This window comes from Seriola lalandi, unplaced genomic scaffold (genome assembly GCF_002814215.2).
Source record: "Seriola lalandi dorsalis isolate HSWRI2012SDOR001 ecotype SW California unplaced genomic scaffold, Sedor1 jcf7180002054829, whole genome shotgun sequence".
NCBI classification, from domain to species: Eukaryota; Metazoa; Chordata; class Actinopteri; order Carangiformes; family Carangidae; genus Seriola; species Seriola lalandi.
This window is the reverse complement of record NW_019525382.1, coordinates 504,698-512,652: the sequence shown is the minus strand read 5'-3', so window position 1 is coordinate 512,652 and position 7,955 is coordinate 504,698. Positions and strand designations below refer to the sequence as shown.

At 41.7% G+C, this 7,955-nt stretch overlaps 1 protein-coding gene across 4 annotated transcripts in view; it reads left to right on the top strand.

Annotated features, from left to right (window-relative positions):
• The first annotated feature begins 640 nt into the window (after window positions 1-640).
• Window positions 641-7,955, top strand: part of ptprsa (protein tyrosine phosphatase receptor type Sa) — a 175,987-nt gene continuing 168,672 nt past the window's right edge. For all 4 annotated transcript variants that reach the window (XM_087179358.1, XM_087179356.1, XM_087179359.1 and 1 more), the window contains exon 1: window positions 641-1,123. The gene's annotated coding sequence lies outside the window, so the exon portion shown is untranslated. The remainder of the gene's footprint in view (window positions 1,124-7,955) is intronic.

Here is a 7,955-nt window from a genome sequence, read left to right as displayed (position 1 = left end):
GGGTGGGTGGGGCTATCAAGCCCCCACCCCGCAGTATGATACCCTAAAATTTAATGCAAAAAGTAAAATTATTTCTTTACCAAAAGTGCAAATTTTAAGTTTAAGCTTTTGCAATTAACCATTTTGTTCAACAGCTACTTGGTATGTAAAGGTGGTGACACAAGAAATGTTTGTCTGTAGGACAAACATTACAGAATGATTTGTGTTTGTAAATCAGATCTTGTTAGTTTAGCTTTAAGTTTAAACAAAACCATAAAAAACACGTTACTCAACGCAGAGAGATTTAAAAAAAAAAAAAAAAAAAAAAAAAGAAGAAATTGTAAAACATCCTTAAATTCTCCCACAATCCTCGTGTAAGGGCCTCGTGTCACTGCACCGTTGCTCTGTATATTTGCCTCCTCTTCATTCTGCCACTGGCGCACAGATTTAGCTATAAAATACAAGATCAGCCACAGTAATTTGTTTCGTTACGTGCCCCATTGTGTTATGATTTCCGACCACACGTACACTTGAACGCACCAAGTTGTATCGGATTTACGATTGAGGAGAACTCAAGAGACGGAAGTTTATGAGGCGACATTGAACGCAGCACAGCGCTCCGTATTTTTTCCCTTCTGTGGAGGGGAGGGAGAAGGTGTGTGTGTGCGGGGGGGGTATTTGACTCCTGTCTCCCCACCCCCAGTCCGTACGAGGTGGATTTAGGAAGAAAGGAATCCAAACCTGGTACGCGGAGATAACGAGAGACACCAATAAAGAGATATAGGCTACAACTGGAGATCCGCGCGCGGCGGTGTCGCGCACGGATTATTATAGGCGATTTTATTTTTCTTTCATTGAGGAGCTTCGGGCTTGGAGCGTCTGATCTGGGGGAGAAAGGAATACAAACGCACGGGGAATAATAGCAGTATTTTATACTCGCCCCCCCTCCGTTAACAAGTGACTGCTCTGCCGCTCGAGAAAGTGGAATATAGCGGTTTTTCTGCTGTCGGGGATGCGAGGCAACTGTTTTTTTTCTGACGGAATACGACTGCTCACCCACAGAGAATACGGATTTTAAAAGCTGTCCCCCCGTAAACCAACTAGGGGGTAGTCTCAGAAGTACTACTTTTCTCACGCCGCTGAAGTAAGTGCTCGCAACTTTTTCTCTCTTTAAACTCTCTTGATATCACTTTAGAGAGCAGGTTAAGGATATTATGGGGTAAATAAAAGTTTTAAGAGTGGCGGAAAGATACATTTTTCATCTCTGCTGTAACGCTGGACCGTTTTATCTACCGGGTGTTCATGCAGATAGACCTCAGTACGCTTGGGGAGAAAGAAAAAAGAAAAGAAAAGGTAGCAGCTATTGTTGATCTCTCTTGTGCTTGAAGTCTTAATGTGTTTTTAGAGGAAAACTTAACGTGTCCCATCTTTATTCTCGGGTTTGTCTTGAACTTAAATTTCCATGTATTTGCAATTCGAAATCAAGAGTACAGTGCAGATGATTTTGTCCTGAGTCTGCGCTTTCCAATGGAGAGATTACCAAATTTTAGGACCCCCCTCTTCCCGACACACAGACACATCAAACACTCAGCCTCCATTCTGGTGAGATTTGGCTCCAAATGCTCAAATTATTTTGCATTTGAAAACATGGTGGCAAGCAGCTTTCAGTCGCTTTAGTGTGCATATATTCTGCTGCTACGGTGAGTAAACGTCCATCAGTTCATTTTAAAGCGAAGTTACAGCCTAAAAAAAAAAAAATATTAAAAATGTAATTAACAATGAAAAGAGGCGGAAATCACTTTTTGAAAAGATAACTGCAATATTCTTATCAGTTGTGTTTGGCTGATGTTTATATCCTGTGCTACAGCAGGAGTTTTGAATGCAGTTGTGTGAAGTTGTGGGCTTTGCTTTTAGATAACTGTAGGCTAATTGATTGAAGTTCTTTTGTTATCCACTTATAACAAAGAGCTCCTGTGAGTTATTTTCCTGATGTTTGTACAACATCCTTTAAAATTTTAGCATTACCTCTTTTTTTATTTAAGGCTAATTTTCTGCCTTGAGAAGTTAATTTTCTCTGATTTGAGTTAGAAAGTTTAGACACAGCTCCGGGCTATGGTGCTACTTTTTTTTTTCCCCTCTTCTTCTTTTGTTAAAGCAAGCTACAGTAAGTCAAGTGAGTCCAATTTGAATTGCAATGGATCTTAATTTTATCAGAACATTTAAGGCTAAACCTTCCCCAGGCAACACCAACACCACCCCCTTCCCCACTCTAAACCCTCCCTCCCCAACAGCAACTGCAAGCCCCAAAAAAAGATTAGTAATGCATTTCATTTACTGGGGGTTGCTGAACGGACGAGTTTAAACACTGTTGTTCTTGTTCCCGATGTTAATTAAGAAAAAAAAAAACATAACAGTACTATCTTGAAATTGAGGGAGTTCAGAGGCTTCAGGATCAGCCACAGAAAAGGAGCGGGGACAGGAGTTGGAAGATGTTTATTGCACTGAGGCTTGGGGTTGTAGGACAAGGAATTCAGTTATACCTACTAGTTAGTGGTATCTATTGCATATTTTGTGCCTATTTCACATCTTGGTGAGCTTTTTCATTCAATCTTGGTGGAAAATAAACACGTATTCTTTTCTTTTCTGCTATTATTGAAAAAAACAACACCGAGACTTCCAAATACATTTTCCATTTGAAACTGAAATTCTGGTTTTACCGTTTTTTTGTGACTCCAGCTCATCACTCTTGTATTCCAGGATTCCATCAGCCTGCTCGGTTGTATAAATAAACCCATTTGTCTTATGATGAGAGTCACATGTTGATTGTCAGTAGCAAGAAGGACTCTTGTCCTTCAGAGTAATTGGACAACACGTACACCAGGAGGCTGTGCGTCAAGTGTGTTCTGGATACTTAATGTGTCTTTAATTGAACAATTTATCACCCCTGATCACTGTCAAGTAACTGGGCAAGAAAGACAAAAGGCAATGAAAATGCCAAGGATAAGCTGCCAGGCACAGTTGACTGAGCGTGACCAGCGTGTCTGTCACAGCAGCATCAGCAAGGTGCTGTTTTATTTAATTTTACTTATTTACTTATTATCTTATTTTTACTTCTTTTATTGGACAAAACTTTTGATTTCTCCCCGGAGCTCTTCTTCCTGCACATGCCCCGAATATGATGCGCCCCCCCAAGTAAGGAGGTCTTGGAGAAGTGTCCTCCTCTGGGTTTTGAAATTCATTTCCTTTGCAATTATTACTTTCTAAGTTGTTTTCCCCTGCATCAACAGTAGGGTGTATTCTGTCCATTTGTGACAGGCTCAAAGGGGAGCACAGAGGGTGATTCTAGATAGCTACAGGCCTGACAGACTGACTGTGAGCTATTGAAAGTCATGTATTTTACCCTGGGTATTTGAAACAGAGTTCAGAAGTTCTATTTCTGACTCTTTTTTTTTTTTTTTTTTTTTTTGGGGTTTAGAGTTTTTCACATCAAGTGCATTTTTAACATTTTGACATGCACCCAACTTTGGCTATTGAGCGATAATAGATTTTATAGAGGCAAAGCAAGCAGCAAGCTCTTGATATTTGAAGAGCTTTTTTACTACTAGAGACTCTCTGGAAGCTGCACTGAAACTGACAACTAGCCAAACAGTTTCAAGTGTAAAAATCACATCTCTGCCACTGGCAAAAGTCACACATACTCCTACTGAATTAAAACATACATACACAGATATACCAGATGATGTAGCAACTCTGCCTCTTTTTCTACTTTAATGGTCTAATCAGGAAGGGTATAAAATGCTTAACTCATAAGGAGACCAAAACAGTAATCACCAAACAGTACACATTTAATACATGTATTGTGCATGCCCTTTGTGCAAGACTTTTAAGCCTACAATTAACTTTTTTTATTTATTTTCCCTTTTTTTTATTTATTTATTTTTTTACAACCCCTCTGCCCTGTTCATTTTATTCACATCCAAATTTGGAGCATTTTGGTGCCATCAAGTGCTTTGCAATTAGCCACAAAGCACTTGACGCAACAGCGCAGTTAATAACAGCTGCTCTGAAGTGACTGTTGTCGCAGAGAGAAAGAGAGAAATGTGCACTGTGCAGAAGCGCTGTTGCACTCACAGCTAATTGTGTTTATTCATTTTAATTTCCTCCGAGTGCTAAATCAGTGCTCTTCTAGCGACACGAGGTGCAATTAGTCTGACTGTGAAAACAGTGCGCAGTGTGTCTTGTAAAGTGTCCCCTCCTCTCCTCTTTGATTCGTGGATTAGCCATCCCTTGTCATTCACATCTCTTTTGTTGGCATCTAACCGGGCTGGGGAAGCACTCTGTGAAGGTAACACGGTTCAACTTCATAGAACAAAAGTGGAAAAATCGTGCCAATTACAATTTTGTACAACATAGCTACACATGTATAAAAACAATAATGCCCACAGTGAGAAGTGAACTCTGACTCAGGATATGGCAGCATTAGATACGCATTAGATACGAGGCTACACTGGCTATTGCAACAAGACTACCGATGCTTTATGACGATGTTGTGTAATGTAGTCTTCTGTACTCGAGTTCATCTACATGGAGGCACAGTAGAACTTGGCCCGGTGTCAGCTGGATATACTGGAACTCATTTGTTTTAGCAAAACAATGGGGTCTGTTTGTGTGGTCTTGGTTATCCATGATGTTTTATAACTTAATTTGCATTTACGTTGTGCGTGAGGGAGGTGATGTGCAGTGTGTGCAGTACACATTGTTAAATGATATTAATGATATTCCATGCATTAGAGTCATTGATTTGTGGTGAACTGCTGTTTGGGCTCCTAAAACAACTTTTAGCAACAGTGAGAACAGCAGTGTCCATTTGGCAAGGAGCTGTGGCTCATATGAGTGGTAGCGTTTCTCCTATCAGGAAAAGTAATCACTGCAGCCTTCAAGCCTGAAACATCCTTTTTGTGTCCGAAAGTCTGTAAACACATACAGTGCTTCTTTTACCAAACCAGACTGTAACAAACTGCTCGTGTTTGTGAGTTTGATTTGTTTTGAATTTTAGCACAATCCCTTCTCCACCTTCTCCGCATTTGTTTGGAGCATGAGCATTGCAGATCCAGCACACACTATGTGTTTTTGAATTTGGAAATAGGTCAGCTTAGACATTTGTCTGTGCAAGCCTCTGCAAGCTGAAGTTACCCAGAAACACCTTCTTTGCCTGTGCAAAAATGTTGTTGTCAAAAAACAACGCATATGCTGTTGTACCTGATTACTGGAAATTAGGTATTATTTACTTGATTTGCCTGAGGAGTTTTGTAGTTCGATGACAAATGCATGTTTGTCAACACGTCAGTCAAAGACTAAAAACCTGAACATGGCAGTCGTGACAATTTAAAACGTCATCAAGGTTAAACTTCTGGAGGCTGGTGTATCATTTTGACTCTATAGACCTGCATTTCCAACCTGATCATAAGGGGAGAAACATGAGACTGGTGGCTGGCAGAGAAATTATTGACCACTCACTCAGACACCCCTGCTGGTTGCCTTGCGTCTAAAATTGGTAGCTCTGACCTCAGTGGACCTTGTTGGAGGAGAGGAATGGACATTACTCTCCTGGCAGCAACCAGAAGTCATATTTACTCAGCAGCTCCCCTGAACTCAAATGGTCAATGCTTCAAAACAAGCCTGCCGTGGTTTTGGGCAGAGATTATGCAGGTTGAGAAGCAAGGCACAGATAAGATGAGGCTGTGATAAGGTGTGTGAACTCAGCAGGATTGATCCATCGCTGGCTGAATTAAAGCCCACCTTGCATCTTGTCTGACTGAAGGGCTCCTCTGGTGTTTTTCTTCATCCCTCTAACCCCCTCACTCAATTTATTCTTCTCCTGCACAACACTTCTTCTCTTCTTCTCTGTTTTTTTTTTTTTTTTTTTTGTCTTTTCATCCCTCTTTCCACATTTTCCGGTCTACCTCACTTATACGTTTCAGGCTTTCTTTTTTTTTTTTGCCCTTGTATCACCCAGATGTGCAAAAGTGGAGGGGGAGTCTTAATCAGAGAATTTGCAGTCATCAAGTTATTGTGTGCAGAAGTGAAGGTAGCCACACACACACGCACACACACACACACACTCACACACACACACAAAATCCTGACAGACTATCTGGTAAAGCCTTGGGGAATACATCGACGCACTGTCACCTCCCCAGCCTCCTGCCTGTTCCCTTGGTGCCTTCAGGTTTTATAAAAATGATTCGCTCCAGCTCCTTCTGATGAAGTGACAGTAATCTGCTTTTGACGACAAGCAGGAGTAGACCCTCTGTTAGTGCCTTCTGCTCCCTCATTCACTCTAGTCTGCCTCCCTCAAGATACAACACACTTGAACAAACATAGTGCATAGTTTGTTAAAGCCTGAGAGGAAATCATACCAAACAAGAGGATTCACACAAACGCCCATTCACTCTCCTCTCCCTCTGGCCCTGATCCCATCCTCTTTATGGTTATGGAGTTAATGTGAACTGGTGTTTCATAGTGAGAAGTAATTAACACCCAGTCCAGGACAAGCATCAAATGGGCGTGTCTGATCCTGTCTCGCTGTCTGGACGTCTCCTAATGCTTGCTGTTGGGCCGTTCCTGTGTTAAGTGTGATTACCAGCTGGCTTCCCCCAGACTGATGCACAGAGGTTCCCCTTGGGGCGTCCGCCTCCTCCTACTCTTTGCAAACTAGGTCTGGCAGGAAGGGCAGCCCCGCGCCCTGGCAGTTTGACCCCTGTGAGGTTGTAGACACGTGGTGGTGGGGGGGCTCAAGACCCCCATTCTCACGCCTGAAGGGTTTGAACAGGTTGCAGTTAGCTCATTTAAACGCCGCTGATGCAGGCCGTTAGACGGCCCTCACCAGCCTGTTGAGCCATCTGTAAGAAGCGTGTATTTGTGAAGTGGGATGCAGTAGAGTGGAATAGTTTCCAAAAACATTTCTGGTTCTACACACACTATAATTTGAGCCTGTCAGAACCTTGTGAGGCAATAAACTTTTAAACACTTTGCCAAAATTAAGTGCGTGACAGCTAACTGGTAACAAAAATCACTCTTTTCCTTGCATGAGCTAATCTGTCCATCAGCACAAATATGCCGTTTTTTTTTTTTTTTTTTTTTTTTTAGCAATGTACCAAACCGTTAATGCTCACTCACTCACTTGATGTCAGTTCATATTCATAAAAGCACCTTTAATTAGCAATGTGATTAGCTCTTAGTTAGTTGGGCAGTCTGATTTTAAATGGGGGGATCCAGCAGATAAAGAACACTTCTCCCTTTATACCAGCCTGTGATTGGTCCACAATGTCAAAGATTGATTTATTTCTAATTGTTCTGCTTCGTCTCACCATCGCTCCTCCCACCGTAACTCACAACCTCCAGACGCAATACCGCATAAAAAAAAAAAGTGGCATTGAAATGACCACTTTTGCTTGCAGTGCTCTATTTGTCAGGTAGCTTTTCCAAATGTGCTAAATTCTTACTTTGTTTACTGTATTTATTTATTCAGTCACTGTGTGAAAAGTTAATGCAGGTTTGCCTTTCAAATCACACTTCAGCATCTGTCCTATGAAGAAAAGGTGAATTTAAGATTGAAAAGGCAGAATGTGGCCATGAGTTCAAAGAACTATTACTGTGAAGTAGGAGAACATGGAAATATTTTCATGCATTGGCAGAACCGTGTCTGACCTTCATAAAAGCCAGTGATGAGAAGGGTCACTGACACCAGTCCAATAGCTAGTTCTCACTAATTCACACCAAACATGGGCTTTTCCCAGGTTGTTGCTTCAGTGTGAAATGGTTATAAGTGAGGTGAGTGGTTTTGTGTGTATGTGTGTATATGTGTGCTAAAAGCTGTTAATCTGATGGTGCTTATTGTGTGCGCACAGAGAGCCCAGGGCAGACTGGCTCGGCCCATTCAGATGAGCCCCCCCACTCACAACCACCCACCCACC